The 19,843-nt window shown below is 51.4% G+C and overlaps 1 protein-coding gene across 2 annotated transcripts in view; it reads left to right on the forward strand.

Annotated features, from left to right (window-relative positions):
- The window catches only part of MRPS23 (mitochondrial ribosomal protein S23), a 144,728-nt gene that overhangs the window by 19,166 nt on the left and 105,719 nt on the right, over positions 1 to 19,843 (forward strand). The window contains exon 1 of one of the 2 annotated variants that reach the window (XM_056127287.1): positions 15,753 to 15,759. The exons of the other annotated variant lie outside the window; for it this stretch is intronic. The gene's annotated coding sequence lies outside the window, so the exon portion shown is untranslated. Of the gene's footprint in view, positions 1 to 15,752; positions 15,760 to 19,843 lie in introns of those variants that run through there. 2 annotated transcript variants of the gene reach the window in all.

Here is a 19,843-nt window from a genome sequence, read left to right on the forward strand (position 1 = left end):
GTCAGCGTGTTCAAGGCAAGTGCCCTACCTGCTATCACTCCAGTCCCAAGCCCCTCTCTTAAGTAAAAGAAACGATGAATTTAGAGTTTCTTCTCATGCTTCAAAGTTAGGATTTAGTTTCTTGAGAGGGGCTTTAAGCAGGTACCCTATCCATTTTTTGTTCAGTTAGATCTTTTAATGACTTGTCTATTGAGTACTAATTGTATTCCAGACACTGTTGGACACTGCTAGGCATGGGAAGGCAGTTAAGACAGTGACTAACTCCAAGGGAGCATCAGAAGAGAGATAAGTACCCACGTGACTGTCACCAGCACATCAAGATAAATCTGACAAAATATTTTGGGTGCCTTTATATAGAATTGATTTTTCAATTCTTCAATTATTGATTCTGTGAAAAAGCAGAGGAAAAGTTTCTTGTGCTGTTGCTTTTGTCTCAGAACAAGAAGTGTTAGTTTAGTTGTTAATTTTTCTAATCCTGGGTGTGTAGGTTTCTTGGCCCTTCCCAAAAAAAACCTCTGCAGTCGGTCCTCCCTGGGGGCGATTTGGGTCCAGGATGTCAAAGGTATTGTGGAGAGATTCCTTGTAGTATCCTCAAGATCAGTGAACTAAAAGACAGTCTGGTGTGTTCACATAAGTTGACATCCCAGTTCCCATTCCACCCCTTCAAAGGAGGCATACATATAGCTGCCCATCATGCAGTGGGGGAAATCACATCATGGGGCTTTCTGAAAGTGAGACCCACCTCCATTAGGCTACATCAGGCCTCAATCTGAGTACCACTTTTTTTGTTTGTTTTTCTTAACACATTATAAAAAGCTTGGACCAAGAACTGCTAAGCTAAAGATGGATATTGGAGGACAGTGTTCTGTTCTGCCAGTGAGTGATTCCTTTGGCATAGCAGCCAGAGATAAGGAGACAGAGGAGACTAGAAAAGACTTGCCGTTTTGGTGACTGGGCCAGAGGCTCCATCTGGCAGGCAATGTTCTGGTCTCATGTGCCCATGGAGAGGGGAACTAGCTTGGAAACTGGACAGGAAGCTTTTGTCAGTCTTAGGGATAATTGGGCCACCAAAACTATGGTCCCTAGAGCCCATTTAAATCCACTTACAGATTTGATTTAAGGATCTGAGATTCCTAAGATCCTCTCATGAACAACAACAAAAAAAATGCCTACTAGCTTTGTTAATGGTGGAAACAGCCAGAGAGAAATCAGCCTTGCATTTATGTGGCAGGGTTGGGTCTTGACAGTTTAAAGCCTGAGGAAAGGGACAGAGATTTCGGGAGAAATTTTCCATGTGCATTTTGGGGTTTAATTTCCACCTTGATGCTGCCTCTCCACATATATGCTCTGGCCTGGCTGGACATGATTTCTCAGAACACTAAGACAGGCTAGCCCAAACCAGTTGTGATCATCTCAGCTTGGGTCCAATGAGCAGGAAAGATGTGGTCTTAGCAAGAAAAAAGGGGTGGGGGCTGGGGGCTGGAGTGACAGTACAGTGAATAGGGCATCTGCCTTGTGCACAACCAACCCGAATTCGATTCCCAGTATCCCATATGATCCCCTGAGCACCACCAGGAGTAATTAGTGCAGAGCCAGGAGTAACCCCTGAGCATTGATGGGTGTGCCCCAAAAAGAAAAAAAAGGCAGGGGAGGGTGTTTTATAAAATCAGTACCTAAAAAAAAAAACAGGTAATACTCAAGTGATTAAAATTAATTGATTGTGGGATACCAAAGTTTTATCCCAAGACCCTGACTGCAGGGTAATCTTGACCAACACAAGGGAAGTTCTGTTACTGTGTAAACACCAGAAGCTCTGTGACTATCAAGGATCTCTGAAGGAGAACAGAGAAGTGGAGCTGGGAAATGAGAAAAAGGAGAATATTTGTAATATGCTGTCCCCTTGGCCTAAAATATCTTCCCAGCAAACAACCCTCCAACACATTTTCCCCATGCTGAACCTCTAAGGTATCCTCGAGTTACTTCCAGACCAGAGAGATACCTCTGGGTTGAGTGCATGCCTCACATCCATTCAGGGGGCCCTGTTCAATCCCTGGTACCACAGGGTCTTCCCACTGTAGACTTCAAAACAAAACAAAAAAGGTTTCAGGTTCCTCTGAAACCTTCCATATAACTTCAAATATGACAGGAATTGGAAAATAATCCAAACAAAGTAGAGACGGGATGGAGAGATAGTAAGTGCAAGTAAGTCTCTTGTCAAACCAGGTTCAAAATCCTTGCCACCATATCTGGCCCCCTAAGTACTGCCAGAAGTGACCCTTGAGAACCACTGTGTATGGCCCAACTCCCCTCACACCCCCAATTTTGTTTTGTTTTTGGACCACACTGATGATAAGGGCTTATTGGCTTACTCCTGGTGCTGCACTCAGGAATCACTGCTGCCAGTCCTCAGGGGACCATATGGAGTGACAAGGATCAAACCTGGGTAGGCTGTGTACAAGGCAAGGGACCCATCCACTGTACTATTGCTACAACCCTAATTAAAAAAAAAATAGTCTAGTGCCCCATAGAAGGGAGACTAAATACTTAAATTGACTGTAGTTTCCAAATGTTCTGCCACTTTCCTTAAACCTTTGGTTCCAAATTAGTGGGGTCATGACAGTAGGTGGGATTTTTACTGTCTTTGTATTGATGAGTCTCAATGGTCTGGAAGCTTGAAATAAGAAACTAAGTACCAAGACCAAAAATAGCAACAACAGATAAGTGAGGCTGAGGCCTCCAGGGGGAAATCTGGCAGAAGGTACAGTGGGAGGTTCTGTAATACCAGGTTGCTATTGAGAAGAGCCTTGGAATCAGATAGGCTTGGCTATCAATCTAGACCATGCCGCTTGGAGTGGTGTGACCTTGAGCAAGGTATGTAATCACTCAAGATGATATAAAATAAGGATGATACAGTCCCAAGCTAATAAACCTGTTTATAGGAGCTAAGCCCCTGGTGACCAGGGAGGAGGTGGCCGTGAAGAAAGTGCAGTACAGGGATGAAACCTAGGAGCTTGCCTGAGAGTATGTTCTCTACCATTTGAGCTATCTCCAACCTCTGGTCCATTTTCTTTTTTCTCCCCCCACCTTTTCTTTCCTTTTTTTTTTTTTTTTTTGCTTTTGGGGTCACACTTGGTGATGCTCAGAGGTTGCTCCTGGTTCTGCTCAGGAATTACTCCTGTGAGGTGTTCCTGGAAACATATGGGGTTTCTGGGATCCGACCTGGTCAGCTGCGTACAAGGCAAATGCTCTCCCTGCTGTACGACCGCTCCGGCCCCATTCTTCTTTATGGCAGTGCTAGGCCCTCACATATTCAATGAAAATGCTCTGCCCCTGAACCCGGTCCATCCGGGGACTTTGTCCTTCTCTCTGTGTCTCTTTTCCTTCCTTCCTTCCTTCCTTCCTTCCTTCCTTCCTTCCTTCCTTCCTTCCTTCCTTCTTTTGGTGATCTTTTTTTGAAGCAAGATAGTTTTTACTGAAACTTATTTAAAAAGATGTGAGGGGAGGGAAGAACGTGTTCCCGAGAGAGAGAAATAGGCAAGCAAAGAAACATTGAGACAAACAAGCGAGGTATGTTTTCAAGAGAGAACACGGGCTTGAAGAACAAGCCCCTAGTCCCTAGCTCTAGTCTCAGTGACGTCATATCAGTTCACTTCGGGGCACCAATTGCATTCTCTGGAAGCCCTGCAAAGGAGTCTCCGGGAGGGTTCGGGTTAGAGCCGAGAAGAGTGGCCAGTCTGGGAAACCCGGGAGAGGAGCGGTGCGCTGCGCAGACCTGGGGCAGAGTCTGTCCATCTCCGCCCTCTGCAGTCTCGCCCCCCTGGCACTCCTCAAGGCTCCCTGCAAGGCTGACACAGGCTGCAAGCTCCCCTCGCGAGAGGAGAGGCGGCGCCACCTCCTACTCAGGTGCGGGAGAGGAGCCCGACCCTCTGGGGCTTGCTCGCTCCTGGAACGCCCTCCTCGCCTCTGCTGCCCACGAAGCATCCTGGACTCACGCGCTGGGAAAGAGGACCAAGTGCGGGTTGTGCCAGGGCTGCGTCAGTCCACCAAGCGTGGTGACCAGAGTGCCGCACCGTCCGTCTTTAGCCTAATCTCCGCGGACCGCCCCTCTGGGGTCCGCCGTGGGGAGCTCCGGGAGCTCGGGAGCCCGGTCGAGCCAGCGCTGGGGCCGGCGCCCCGCCCCCGAGAGCGCCGCCGGGTCCGGATTGGTCGCAATCTGCCGAGCTCTGATTGGCCGGACGAGCGCGCTCATTCACACAGCGGCTCCGCGCCCTCCCGCCCCCGCCCACCCCCTCCCCCAGAGCCCGGCCTTTTCGCGCTCTGGGGAAACGGATAAAATTCGGTCTTGTGACTTCCACAGACAGCATGCTGCCCATCGCAAGACAACGACAACCTCCCGCTCATGGGACAGCAACGACTGGGCTAGCTTTTCAAAAAGACCTCTTTTTTTTTTTTGTCCTTTTGGGTCACACCAGGTGATGCCCAGCGGATCGAACCCGGGTCGGCCACGTGCAAAGCAAACACGTTTCCCGCTGAACGATCGCTCCGGCCTTCTTAAAAGACCCATTTTTGCAACACCGTCCTTCCTACCAGCCACACGCACACGTTGCACGTTTCCTTGCTTTCGGTCGGCTATTCCTTATGCTAGGAGTGTTTCCTTCTACGCCTACCCTACTCTTTTTTAACGTGGCGTCATACTTCTCACTACAATCTTTGGAAAAAAGGTTAACTGCAGGACTTGAGTATGGAAAATCAATGTGAGACTGAAACTTTTTTGGTCTGTTTTATTGTAGGGCCAACTCTTGCTTGGTCGATCCTGTAGGTCCTGGAAGTCACTCCCAGAGATGCTGGACTCCCACGGGTAAAGCGTGCTCTCCATGGATAAAGCATGTTCTCCACGGGTAAAGCATGTTCTCCACGGGTAAAGCATGTTCTCCACGGGTGAAGTATGTTCTCCAGGGGTAAAGCATGCCCTTCAACCCTTTGACCATCTTTCTGGCCTGAAGCCCTTTTCACAACACCTCCCCTCTCCCCGGAATGGGGGACACGGTTCAAAGGTTCTCAAGACTTCTCCTGGTCTGTACTCAGGGATCACTCCCAGCAGGTTTGTGGGACCATATGGCGAGCCAAGGATCGAACCCATGTCAGCTGCATTCAAGGCAAGAGCCCTACCTACTATACTATCTCTCCCACTCCAAACCGAAATATTTTTTAATTTTTTCCCCCTGTCCCCTTTTAGGCTTTTGGACCATACCTGGATGTGCTAAGGACTTACTCCTGGCTCTGTGCTCAGGAATCACTCCTGGCATGGTTCAGGGGACCATATGTAGATGGAACCTGGGTCAGCCACAGCAAGGCAAGCACTATTTCTCCAAATCTAACCTCCATTTTTTTGTTTGTTTTTGTTTTATTTTTGGGCTCTATCCTGCGATGCTCAGGATTGACTCCTGGCTCTGCACTCAGAAATCACTCCTGGTGATGCTTAGGGAACCATAAGGGGTGCTGGAGATTGAGCCTGGATCAGCCACATGCAGGTCGAATGCCCTACTCACTGTACTATCACTCCAGCTCTGACCCCTATTTCTAAAAGTTTTGGAGGTGTTATACTGTAGGCCTTTAGCCCAGAATCATTTATTAACAGTTTGCCCTTTCCTTAATTATATATAAATATATCATCTTTCTAACTCCTTGGAGTTTTATTTTGGTTTTTGGTTTCTAGACCACACTTGGTGGTGCTCAGGGCTTACTCTTGGTTCTGTGCTCAGGGATCACTGCTGGTGGGGCTCAGGTACCATTATTGGTGCCAGGATCAAACCCAGTAAGCTGTATGCAAAGCAAGCACCCTACTTGTTGTACTATCACTCTATTCCTTCTCTGTTTCGATTTTTTTTCTGAATTATTCTAATTTTCATACATTATAACCCTTACCCCTTAGGCTTAGGATTTTGTGTGTGAGGTGTTGAACTCAGGGTCTCACACATGTAAAACAAGTACTCTACCATTATATCCTCTACTAGCTACATTCCTGGGCCACACAGTCCAGTTCTGAACTTTTATTGTTTATATTTAGTGCTCGTGTATGTACAATGCCAGGAATTGAACCTAGGACCTCAGACATCCAAGACATGTGCTTCAACACTGAGCCACATCCCCAGATCTATATTTAGTACTTCTATTCAATCTACATCCATATTTCAATATTGTCTATTGATCTAATTATGTCCTTGATAGCTTTTATTTCCTTTAATAGGAGATAGAGTCTGGAGTCAGAGAATATATTTACTTGTGCCTCTTTAGTCCACTTCAGTATGGAACATTTACATGGCTGGCTTTGTTTGTTTTGTTTTGTTTTTTCTTTAATTATAGACCCAGTCTTACCTCTGAGCACTCTTATTTTGTGTTTGATGTTTCCCCATGATTAAGCAGAGATTATACTTTCTCAGCTGGAATCCTGCTGAGGCAATGTATCCTCAAGATATCCTCTTTGGGACTGGAGCCATTGTACAGTGGGTAAGGCGCTTACCTTGCACATGGCCAGCCCAGGTTCAATCCCCGGCATCCCATATGTCTGTCAGGAGTATGGCCCCAAAACAAACACACAAGCAAAATCCTATTTTTTTTTGAAAGTGCATTTTTTTTTTATTAGTGAAGCACCATGAGGTACAGTTGTAGATTTACAAATCTTTGTGCTTGGGTTTCGGTCATACAATGATCAAATACCCATCCCTCCACCAGTGCCCATTTTCCACCACCATGGATAATATCCCCCCCCACCCCCCCTTCCACCCTGCCTCTGTGGCAGGGCATTCCCCTTTGTTCTCTCTCTCCTTTTGGGTGTTGTGGTCTGCAAAAGAGGCATTGAGTGGCAAACATGTTCAGTCCATAGTCTACTTTCAACATGCATTTCCCCTCCTGGGAGGATCCTCCAAACACCCTTTATTTGGTGCTCCCTTCTCTATCTGAACTGCCCTTACCCCTAGAATACCCGGCTGGCCTCTAAGCTATGGAGTAATCCTCCTGGTGTTGATCTCAGCTATTCTTAGGTATTAATCTCATATTTTGTTGCTTTATATCCCTCAGATGAATGCAATCTTTCTATGTCTATCCCTCTCTTTCTGACTCATTTCGCTTAGCATGATACTTTCCATATTGTACCACTTGTATGTAAATTTCATGACTTCATCTTTTCTAAGAGCTACATAGTACTCCATTGTGTAGATGTACCAAAGTTTCTTTAACCAGTCATCTGTTCTTGGGCACTCAGGTTTCTTCCAGTTTCTGGCTATTGTAAAGAGTGCTGCAATGAACAAACAAGTGCGGATGTCACTTCGACTACACATTGCAAAATCCTATTTGGAGTCACATGATATCCTTCTCATTCTCATAGATGACATTAACTTGGATCACCCAGTCAAGATATGGCCCGTATCTCCATTTACTCTCTGCTCCTACAACTAATAAACCATCTTCAGACAGTTCAAGGGGCTCAAGATATAGTACAGAGGTTAAGGCACTTGCCTTGCATTCGGCTCACTTCCATTCAATCCCTGGCACCACATATGGTTCGCCAGCACTGCCAAGATCCTAGCCAGAGTCAGGAGTAAGTCTGATTTGAGCCTCAGTATGACTCAAATCCCTTCCACATCCTATATGCAGTGAAACGCTGATAGGAACATATTAAAATGGGGATATATCAAAATAACATGAGTCCGTGAATAGCCAAATCCAGAATAATCTAAACACCAAAATAAATAATGATAAAACATCTTATAAATCGTTGATGGAAACTAAGAATACCATGAATTCATGGCGCACGTGTGGCTACATCCTCATGCTCCTCTAGATCTCTGTTCACGGGATCAGAGACATAGTATGGAGGGCACAATACGGTCAGCCTGGATTCAATTTCCAGTATCCCATATGGTCCCCGGAGCCCACTAGGAGTGATTCTTGAGTGTAGATCCTGGAGTCATCCAGGTGTGGTCCCCCCCCAAAAATGAAAAAATAAAATAATCTCTGTTCAACTCTTTGGTGAGCCAGTGCTGGCATGGAGGTTGTGCCTTCTACACTCCTGTACCTGCTCTGCAATCCCTCTGACCAGTCACCATCATAAATGTGTCTCTGACTAGGGACCAGAGTTGCGGTGAGCCATGGGTGTCACCTATCCTCCTCCAAGGCAGTAGGCCCTACAGGTTCAAGGTGAGACTGGCTGACTTAGTGCCTCAGTAACTCAAAACTTCTTGCTGGAGAAGTTCAACTCTGCCTGCAGAAGGAGACCTTTTTTGTCTTAAAGAGGTCTGGGGTGGGGCTGGGGACATGCTCAAGTGTTAGAGCACAGGTCTAGAACATATGAGTCCTGATTCTGATCCCTGGCACCATGATCTCCGAGGACTATCAGGTGGAGTAACACACACACACACACACACACACACACACACACACACACACCTGAGTAGCACTGCATTGTAGCCCAGTGAATCAAAGAACCAGGTCCAAGCCACCATACCTCTGCTCTATCCTTACCAGGAATAGCCCAAGCCCCAAGTTCCACAGGATGTGACCCCCTATAATAATCAGATTAAACTTTCAGAGCCAGGAACCAAAGAGATCAGTTAAGGTGCTAGTCTTAACCAGATTTGATCTCCAGAACTCCCCTGAGTCCTGCCAAGAATGATTTCTGAGTGAAGAGCCAGGACTAAACCCCAAGCACCACTGGGTGTGTGGCCCTGAAACCAAAAGTAAAGTAAAAGTTTCAATAAAGAGACTGAAGAAATAAGACAGACATTCCTGTGTCTTAGTTTCCAAATCTGTATGGTTAGGGACCAGGGAAATGGCTCAGTGAACTGAACTGAGTACATGTTTGGCATGTGGGAGTTTGGTTCGAGCCACGGATCCTCTGACCACCTAAACACTGAGCCAGGAGTGGGCCCTGAGCAGCACCAGCTATGTCCCCACATAAAAATAAGACAAAACAAATCATAACAATGACTTTTGCGAATAGTTTTTCTGAATATTAAATGATAAAGATGTAAAAAAATGATGAATGCAGGGTCAGGCATATTAAAAACACTCTGGGAAAGTTATTATTTACTCCTACAATGTCTTGGTTTTAGGGGTGATGTTGGGCCACATCTGGCTGTGCTCAGGGCTTTCTCCTGGCTCCGTGCTCAGGAATCACTCCTGGTAGTTCTGGGAACCATATGCAGTGCCAGGAATCCCGCTGGGGTTGGCTAGGTGCAAGGCGAGTGCCTTAACCCTTAATCCAATATCTCTGGCCTGGTAGGTGATATTCGGATCATCTTAGAGATGAGGAAATGAAGACTCAGATTAACTAATAAATCCAAGGTCATTCAGTTAGTGAGCCATGCAGTAGCGATTTATTTATCCCCTAGTCTGGTGACAGTGTGTCTAAGGAGCTTAGTTACTACTTTATACTTAGAGAGAGGGTTAGATGAACAAGGGAGGAAGAAGGAATCCGTTTCTCCAAGCAAGTACTGAACCTCTGTGAATAAATCATAGCAAATATGCAGCTCAAGACTTGGAACCCAAGGCTAGATTTCCCTGGCAGGTGTAGATCTGGGGGCTATCACTGTCTCAACTTTTTTTTTTTTTCACCACACATGGTGGTGCTCAGAGCTTACTTCTAGCTCTGCTTTCAGAAATCATTCCTGCAGGACCCAGGACCATCTGGGCTGCTGGGGATCGAACCCAGGTTGGCCATGTGCAAGGCAAACACCTCACCCTCTGTACTCTCTCTCTCTGACCCCTCAACTCGATGTCGAGAAAATCAAAGTAATCTTAATTTTCTATTTTGAAATCCTGGCCTAAGGAGCTGGAGAGATAGTATAGTGGGTAGGGTGCTTGCCTTGTATGTAGCCAACCTAGGTTGAACCTCTGGCACCCTGAAGCCAGGAGTGATCCCTGAGCACCATAGGGTAAAAGGTAAAAGGCCCTCCCGTTGTTCGTCGATTTGCTCGAGCGGGCCCAGTAACGTCTCCATTGGAGACTTTGTTGTTACTGTGTTTGGCATATCGAATACGTCACGGGGAGCTTGCCAGGCTTGTAAGGCAGCACAGCGGTAGTGTGTTTGCCTTGCATGCAGCCAGCCTGGCCGAGCCAGGTTCGAGCACCATAGGGTGTGACCCCAAAATAACATCACCCCCCACAAAAAAATTGAGGAAGAAGAAATTCAGATGAGGCCATAACTCACTTCTCAACCAGCCCTTCCCACCCACTGCACATGCTGCGTTTGGCTTCCGGGTCACTGGCTGTCCACCTTTCCAGCCTCCTTTTGCCATTAACTTGCCACCAGCTTGCAGTTTGTGGCATCCACCCTTCGCTGTAGCCACTCACCCTCACCCAAATATGTCTCAACATTCCCAGCCCCCTGCCTAGGCTTATGCTGATCTCCAGATGGCATGTCCTTATCCCAGTTATAATCATTTTCATCTCTCAAGGCACAGCTCCAAAGCCAGCTCATCTCAGGGACTTTCCTGGGCCTTTTCCTCTAACAGAAGGAACCACTTCCACTCTGCGCAGCCGTGGAACGCTCCAGTGCACCTTGACGCCAATGCCACACTGCTGTGGACTGTCACACTTTGCGATGACACTCACAGCTGCCCCACACCTACCTCTGACTGAGACGTTGAGTGGCGGGGGAACTCATGGTTTCTCTTTGGGGGTCTCAGATTCCAAGCATGGGAAATAAACAATGGTCATGTTGCTGAAGCGAAATAAGCCTAAGCTAAACATAATTATTGAGGAGAGTTAATGACGTTTAACTTTCCTCCTTTCAAGATCATAATAATCTGGATGGCTAAATATAGGCAGGAGTGTCTCTAGCTAGCGATCATGTAGATAATTATAGAGGAATGTATGTTAAATGTAGAAAAATTGGAAGACCATTAACAACAAAATCAATCTGTGAAACCCTCATCCAACAACTGTCAACATGTCATATTTTCTTCCAGTCTTTCCTTCTGTATTTAAAACAAACTAAATAGAAAGAAATAGATGGGTTCATATTGCCTATACTGCTTTGGAAATCCATTTCCCATGACATATTGCTTGTCTCTGAGTCACAGTCAGCAATGCTCAAGGGTTACTCCTGGCTCGGCATTCAGGAATTATGCCTGATGGTGTTTGGAGGATTGCATAGGATGTCAGGGATTGAACCTGAGTTGATGGCATGCAGGACAAGCACCCTACTTGTTGTACAAGCTCTGGTTCTTATTGTGAATATTTTAATAGGCATCAAGTGTTTTTTTTTTTTTTGCTTTTTTGTGGGGGTCACACCCAGTGATGCACAGGGGTTACTCCTGGCTCATGCACTCAGGAATTACTCCTGGCAGTGCTCAGGGGACCATATGGGATGCTGGGAATCAGATCTGTGTCAGCCGCGTGCAAGGCAAACGCCCTACCCACTGGGCTATTGCTCCAGCCCTATCAAGTGTTTTTTAAAACTTGCTTTGGAAGGTTGAGGAGATAACTCAGTGGGCTGAGCACACCCTGATACTGCCTGCTCCCAGGGGCAGAAAGGGTCTAACTCCTGAGCATGGCTGTGTGGCCCCAAATCCCAACCAAACCATGTTAGGGGCTGGGATGTGGCTCAAACAGCAAAACACACACTTACATGTGTGATACCCCAGCACCACTTGGGGTGGCCCCCACCACTATAATTTTTTTTAAATTTTATTGAATCACTGTGAGATAGTTACAAGCTTTCATGTTTGGGTTACAATGATCAAACACTATAATTTTTTTTAAAGACACACAAATACCTATTTTATTTATGTGTTTATTTATTTATTTGGTTTTAGGGCCATACCTGGCTGTGCTCAGGTTTTACTCCTGGCTTATGTGCAGGGATCAATTCTGGAGGTGCTCCAGGGACCATGTGGGGTGCAGCAAGAATTAAATCAGGGTGGGCCATGTGCAAGGTAAGTGCCTTGTACAATCTCTCTGCCCCGCCCCTGAAATATAGATTGCAAGAGATTCCATGATCTAAACCTTGCCTGTACCCCACGGTAGGGAACAATCCGGTAGCCTCTTTGCAGGAGAAGGAGCTGATCCCAATGAAGACCAGTGGCTGGTGTGAGGTGAGGTCAGCCACCGGAATCCAATCCTCTGGCAAATATTTGTTCCTTCCTAGGGCCAGCCAGGCCTTGGTCTGGGGGATGAGGACACTGCTGGAGGCGCCACAAAGACAAATCCAGCACTTCATGCTCTGTCTGGGCAGTAGGGCAGGGTGGAGAAAGTGACAGGAATGACGGTGCTGGCCACTGGTGAGGGGGATGGGTGTCCAGGAATCCTCACAGATGGGAGTCGAACTGACACCCCACAGACTCCCTTTACTTCTTACACAGAAGCTACTTGTCAACTCATCTTTGGGGGAAGGTGTTCAGGGTCAACTCTAGGACATTCCCCGTGATACTGGAGACACGCAGTGCTGGGGACCCAACCAGGGCCTCCTGCATGCAGAGCACATGCTCCAGTCCTTTGAGCCATCTCCCCGCTTTCATCCACTCACTTCTGTGGGCACCGTTTCTATGTGTCACCCACCTGTTCTTTTCAAAACCACAAGTGATATTATCGGATATTTTGTGGGGTTTGTCACTCTCAGCAATGCTCAGGGGGTTACTCCTGGTTCTACACTCAGGAATTACTCCTGGCGGTGCTCAGGGGAACATATAGGATCACATAGATCGAACCCAGGTCAGCCGCATGCAAGGCAAATGCCCTACCCCCTGAGAGGTAGGATCACCACAATAGCAGACTTCCCTTACTTTCTTTCCTACCATGGGCCTTGTTAAGCTGTCTTGGAGGAGGAGTAGAGGGGCTCCTGGAGGCTGGGCCACGCTGGGTCACAGCCACAGCCACAGCCTCCTTCACCATGCCAGCCTGAGGCCTGGGGCCAGCAAAATCCCTAGAGAGAAATCTCTATTTTCTGGTTGGAATTCACTCTCTTCAGACCTGGGCCTAGCAGTCTCCACCAGCCTTGTTTTCACTGCAAGGGAGACCCAGCCAGGGGCACGTTTCTGTGTTGCGTAAGCCAGAGCCTTTGCAGGAAACTCCTTTCTGGCCTGCTTACTCGGAATCACTAGTGGGTGGGATGGGGATAGGTGAGGGCAGGCAGCGGCTGGCTGGCAGGGCCTCCAGAAGCAAGCACATTCCTCCTCCTGAGCAAGGGAAATTACCCTGTGTGCCCCACAGGGAGGAGATGTCAAAACAGCGTCTGTAAAGTAACTGGCAGCGTGGAGAAAAGGCTGGTGGAAGGAGGAGTCCGGGCCGCACCAGGGCTGACATGTAGGAGTGGAGAGGAGGCAGATTCCAGACACTTGCAGGAGGTAACCCTGCCTTCATGGCCAGGTTTGAATGTGGGGGAGGAGGAAAGCGGCTCTCACCGCTTTCTCCAAATGTTCTCCAGGACGGAAAGTTCTGGCAAAGGCAGATGTAATGAGGAGGGGGTCCAGGCTTGCCATGCTGAAGGTGAAAAGGGACAGCCTATCCAATGATAGCTGACCAGACAGAAGCTGGGAGGGGTCCCCCTGACAGCAGAAGCAGCCACCCTCTCAATGATATAGCAGGCACTGCACACTCAGTGTCACTGGCACTACCCATGGAGGCTGAATCTCACCACCATCTTCTTTTTCCTCCTTTTTTTTTTGGGGGGGGGGGGCGGTTGAGTCTCACCTAGTGGTGTTTAGGGCTCTTCCTGGCTCTGTGTTTGGCGTTTACCATAGGGTGCCAGGGATCAAACTGGGGATGGCCACTGTGCAAGGCAAGTCCCTTAACCTCGGTATTATCTCATCAGTCCTCATTCTTCCCTTAAATAGGGGCCACTCCCATTTGGTGCACAGGGGTCCCAGGGCCACTCCTGGGGATGTCTGACCTGATCTCTTGGTGCTGGGGCCACCAGGGTCTCTCCTGGAGAGGAAAGGCTGATGGGAGTGGAGAGGGCATATGGTGTCTCAAGCCTGCTTGGCATGTTCTCTGACTTGCCCCATCTTCCCAGCCTGCTAACCCCAATCTTCTGAGGTAGGCATTACTGTGAGCCCCAAATATGGAAACTGTGGAAGAGAGTTGAAGCAGCATGGAAGTGGAACTCTGGGGTTGGCACCCACGCCTTCTCTCCGGAAGAACACTTCTAATGACTGTATTAATAATATATTAAAGGTTTGAGTGCTCAGAGGGGAGTGCAAATAGGGAGACAAACTCCAAGGCTGCAGACGCACTTTCCAGGTCGCCAAATGCCAGGATCTACAGAGGGATGTGTCAGCTCAGCAGGGACTGGACTAGGAGCACTGCACTCCGTCAACTGTAAGGGCATGTGAGAAATACCCCCAAGGGACAAACCCTGAGCAATCTGTGACAAGTGCAGGAAGGGAGCAGGGGTTCCCCCTAAAGATCTAAAACCCGTGGGAGGGCTTGAGGGCCCCTGAAATCGACTGTGTCGCCGCTGGGTGAAGGAGGGGAGAAGCGGGAAGCTGAGGTAGGATCCTGGGCAGGGTCGTGGGAAGCTAGTCCCGGGCCAGGAACGTACTTCCTCGAAGTGCTAATCGGTGTGGGGCCACCCCCAGGAGGGTGCGGTTCTGAGGTTTCTCCCCCTCTTAAACTCCCAACTCGCTGCAGAAAAAAACTCACCCGACATGCAAATAATGGCAACACCTCGGTGTCTGGGCGCGCTGGTTTGTGGTTTCCACCCTCAGAGGTCTCTGCGGCTGAGCGCTTTGATTAGTCTCAGCCCGCCCGGGGTGCTGGCGCGCGCTGGGCGCAGCAGGCGGCCCGGGGAGAGAACTCGGCGCCCGGTCCCCGCTCCGGCCCGCCAGCGGCTTCTCCGCAAGCGGTCTGGGGGTCCGGTTGGGGCTGCACCCTGCCCCCCTCCTCAGATCCCGGGGTCCTCCCTTTCAAAGCAGGGCGCCGGGAGCTGGTCCACCTGCTCCACCCCAGGCGTGGGAAACCAAAGCACGTGGCCAGGGAAGCAAAGTTGACTTCCCGTTCGCCGAGCAAGGGCTTTTGTGGAAAAACTCAGATTTCCCTCCTGCAGTGCTCGGGGCGAGGGGGTGGGCTGCTGGAGAGGAGGCGGGGGCGGGGGTCTCGCTGACTTCCAGAGCGCTGGGTCCTGCGTCTCTAACCTGAGCATTGCACGTGGTTTCCCCTCCGTGAGGGAGCCTCCGTGCACCCCCCAGCCCACCCCCCCCGGCGTTTCTCGAGCCCACCCGCGAGCTCACTTTCGCATCCTCGGTGGGGGGCTCCCGGCCAGCGCGGGGCTTCGGGCCCGGCCGACCCCCTTCCCGTGGCGCCCCGCCCCCCCCCCGCCCCGCTCCGCTCGGTGGTCCAGAAGCCGGGGTTGGGGGGTGGGGGTGCTCCCGCCCTCCCGCCCGTGTCCGGGATCCTCCCCGGCGGCCGCATCCCCTTCCGCTTCCCGCTGGCTGGCCGGCGGCGCGCGGCGGGCGCGGGTCTGGGGGCGCCCCCGCCCCGCTGCCGGGCGCGCGGCCCCCCGGCGGCCCCCCTGGCGGCCCGGCGCGCACGGCCGCTGCATTTCCCGCCGCCCGCCGCTAGGAACCCGGCGGCTCGGCGCTTTCTCCGCCCCCCGCGCCCCGGCCGCGCCGCCGCCGCCCGATCGCCGCCCCTCCCCCAGCCCCCGGCCCACCGGCCCGCGGGGCGCGGACGCGCGTGGCGGCTGCTCGGTAAGACCCTCCCTCGGGCCGGCGCCGCCCCACCGGCCCGGGCGCCCTTCGCCAGGGCCGCGCCGCCGCCGCTCGGGCGCCCCGGCGGGTCCCCACCCTCGCTGCCGCCCGCCCCCCACGCGTGCCCGGCGCGGGGCGAGGGCGATGGGGGATCCGGGCGCTGGGAGCGGGAGGCTGCGGGGGCACCGGGGTGGTCGCGGGCCGGCGGTGCCTGGACGGGCGCGAGGGAGGCCGGGGCGGCCGGCCTGAGCCCCAGCTCCCGCGGCCGCTCCCCCTTTTGTGTGGGCGCCTCTCCCCGGGCTTGGGGGCGCGCTGGGGGCGGGGAAGGCCGCTTGGGGACCGCAGGGGGGAGCGGCGGGAGCCGGGGGGGGGGGGCGCCGGCTGGGGACCCGGCTCCGTGGAGGAGGAAGGGAGGTTCGCTTCCTGCCCCGCCGATGTCACCGCTCGTCTCCGGCTTTCCCGGTCCCACCCGGTCCCCTGGGAGCTGCATCTCGCGGCCGCGGGGCGCAGTCGTGCACGCGCTGTCCCCGCCCCTGCTCCCCCGCCCCGCTCCGGGGGGCCGCCGCGCCTCTGCCCTGCATCCCCCTCGCCGGCCCGGTGGCCTTCCCCGAGCGCCGGCTGGCCCTCCTCTTTCCTCCTTAAAATAAGTTTCAGCTCCCAGACATGTATGCTGAACTGAAATTCCTGGGGAGGAACTTGTTTGGGGAGAGAAGGGAGGAGGGAGAGTTTTCAATCTCTGTCTCTCTCTGTCTCTGTCTCTCTCTGGGAAATAAGTGACTGGGATTAGAAATAAGATGTGGGCTCAGAGGGCTGGAGCGGACGCTTTGCATGCGGGAGATCCTTCTGGACCTCAGGCACATAGCCCCCCAGCACTATCAGGATGAATCCCCCAGCAGCATGAAAAGAAACAAGCTGTTCTAGAACTTCTCATGTGCTGCATATGGGGCAGGGGTAGGGGGAGGCGGCTGGAGACCCCACCATGTTCCTCCTCCCCTTCTGGCTGTGCCTTGCCCAGCTTCGTGGATGCTGAGTAGGTGGCAGAGCCTCAGGCAATGAGGGGGCACTTTCTCTCTAAGGGGCAGCACCTCTCCTGAAGGGGAGCTGTAGTGTCTGCTGGGGCCCATTGTGAAGTGAGGGTGATTTCCCAGGGCTGGGGACAGAGGCATGCCCAGCACACCGGCCACCCCACTGCCCAGTTTCCACAGCTAGAAGGGTCAGGCAGGGGAACAGGAGAAGATTTAGGATAGTTGGGAATGGAACTGGAATGACATGGGGTGCGATAGGATGGATTGGAGTGGGATTGGAGTAGAATGCAGTGGGGTGGGACCGGATGGGGTGGGCTGTGATGGGATGGAATTGGATGGGGTGTGATGGGATGGAATGGGAAGGGGTGTGATGGGATGGAATGGGAAGGGGTGTGATGGGATGGGGTGAGGTGCAATGTTGAGGCAACTCAGGGCCAGAGGGTGAGATTACACCCTCTGAGAGTGGTGCAAACTCTGAGCTCCTGCTTCCCCAAACACACAGGTGTGCAGTGTCAGGGCTCACACACCTCTTGGATCTGTGCCCCCTGAGACTGATGATGTGAGTCTGTTGTTCAGTCTAGGGCCTGCAGGACAGTTCCCTTCTTTGTGTGTGTGTGTGTGTGTGTGTGTGTGTGTGTGTGTGTGGTGTGGGGGTGGGGCGCTCCCCAAGCCCCAGCTTTCCCTGCAGCAGTGGTTCAGTTTATGAACCCAAAGGTGTGGTGCTGCTTTGGCCATGCGGTGCTAGGGGTCACCTGGGCCACCCTAGTGGCACTGCATCTGAGATGCTAAGGGGACCATGTGGTGCCAGGGATTGAGCCCACAGTCAGGTGTGCTTGCTGTTCTTAGCCGAGAGTTCCCTTTGCGAGCAGTTGGAGAATCATCCTGGGGTGTGAGGAGTCGGCCTTTATTATTTTGAGTACCCAAATTTTGAGTACCTGGGGGTTAGGGGCACCCCAAGCAGTGTTAGGAGGATGATGCAGTGCTCAGGATTAAACCTCCAGCCCTTGGCGCACTCTCCGTGCCTGAGTAGATCTCACAGGGGGTCTTTTCTTATGCCCCTCTCATGCAACCTTGCACTCTGATTGGGAGATCTGGGAACTCTGGGGCAGCTTCCAGCTGCTTCCGCCGGCCATGGGGGTGCAGACAATTCATGTGTGAAGGGACCTTCTGCAGGGGCTTGCTGTCTCCGCTCTACAGTCTGTGTGCGGGGGAAGGCTTTGGGCACTCATCTGGGCATCGGCACTCCTGAACTAGAGGTAAGAGGATGGATTCCAGTGAGGGCTGGTGTGCTGGTGTTTCCGCTGACGGTGGGTCATGGCCGGTGAAGAGCCCCACTGGGAGATCCCTGGGGTTGAGGTGGGAGAAGGTGCTTCACTGGAGAGCATATATGTCAAAGATTCGTTTTTTGTTTGTTTTTTGTATGGGGGCCACACTGGCGGTGCACAGGACTTACTCCTGGGTCTGTGCTCAGAGATCCCACCTGGCCACATGCGATACCGAGGATCAAACCTGGGTCAGGCCATGTTCAAGGCAAGTGCCTTACCCGCTGCACTCCAGCCCTAAAAGATTCCTTTTTTCATCAGGTCTTGGGAAGAAGTTTCCCAGACCAAGATTCTAGATACAGTAGATGCTGTGAGTTTGCTTGAACAATAATGAATGGAATATTTATTGGCTTTTTTGATTCACACCTGGCGTTGCTCAGGGGTTACTGCTGGCTCTCCCTCAGGATTTACTCCTGGTGGTGCTCAAGGGACTATATGGGATGCTGGGGATTGAACCCAGGTTGACTCTGTGCAAGGCAAATGCCCTACCCGCTGTACTATATATCTCCAGCCCCTCCTTTCTTTCTTCGTGGTCCAGGTAACTCATGGAGCCTGAGACTGGTGCCAGGGCTTTGTGGCATCAACCCTCTGGGAACTGGGTGATCCTTTGGCAGGTCCTGCCATTGGCAATGTCTCCATCTTGGGAGGGATCCTCTGCAGGCGCAGGGTCCCTGCTAAAGCACCTTCTGGGGATTCTCTTTGTTTGACGGGCAGGCCTGGTGTCTGGGGTGCAGGAGCCCACACACGCTGCTACTTTCCTCCTGGCGTTTATGCCTTGATGGGTTTCCCACCCTAGCTTTAAGCAGTCCAGGCACCTGGGGGATAGAAGGTGGGAGCCAGACAGGACCACCACTGACTACATAGAAGGTGACACCTGCTTTTCACTGGTTCTTTTTTTTTTTTTTAAATTGTCTGGAACTACTCCTGGTGAGGTGTTTAGGGGCCTGGGGCCCACCAGGACCACACCTGGAGCTGGGGGAATGTGTGGTGTTACCCCAGGGCTTCATACACACTGGAGTTGTGTATGAAGATCCCGTTTTGCTTTCCCTTATTCCAGGCACTCAGAGCCATGAAGGGCCTCGGAGACACTGTCCGCTGTCCTTGGCCCTGACTCGAGACTTGGATGTTGTCGTGGTTGGATGGAAGGGCAGTAACTAAAGTGGCCGGGACTCGTCTGTGCTGTCCTGGGGATGAGTGATTTTGTCACCTCACATAATGCTTCTTGGATCCCCCTCTGCTTCCAGCCCCTTAATACAGAGGCACCTCTGGGGTCAGAGCAGTGCGGCGCCTCCTGATAATGCAGCTGCTGCACATCAGCGTGGCAGTTCATAAGGGAAAATGACCATAACGGTGCTTTAAACACCAGCTCTCTCTTCCCTTTTTTTTTTTTGTATTTTTAATTTTTTTTTCTTTTTGGGTCACACCCAGCAATGCTCAGTGGTTACTCCTGGCTCTGCACTCAGGAATCACTCCTGGCAGTGCTCGGGGGACCATGTGGGATGCCGGGGATCGAACCCCGGTTGGCTGCATGCAAGGCAAACACCCTACCCGCTGTACTATTGCTCTGGCCCCTGTATTTTTAATTTTTTTTAAATAAATTCAAATTTATTTATTTATTTTTGCTTTTTGGGTCACACCTGGCAATGCTCAGGGGTCACTCCTGGCCCTGCACTCAGGAATCACTCCTGGCCGTGCTCGGGGGACCATATGGGATGCTGGGAATCGAATCCGGGTTGGCCAAGTGCAAGGCAAACACCCTACCCGCTGTGCTATTGCTCCAGCCCTGTATTTTTAAATTTTTAAGAAATTT

This window comes from Sorex fumeus, unplaced genomic scaffold (genome assembly GCF_029834395.1).
Source record: "Sorex fumeus unplaced genomic scaffold, SorFum_2.1 ptg000063l, whole genome shotgun sequence".
NCBI lineage: Eukaryota > Metazoa > Chordata > Mammalia > Eulipotyphla > Soricidae > Sorex > Sorex fumeus.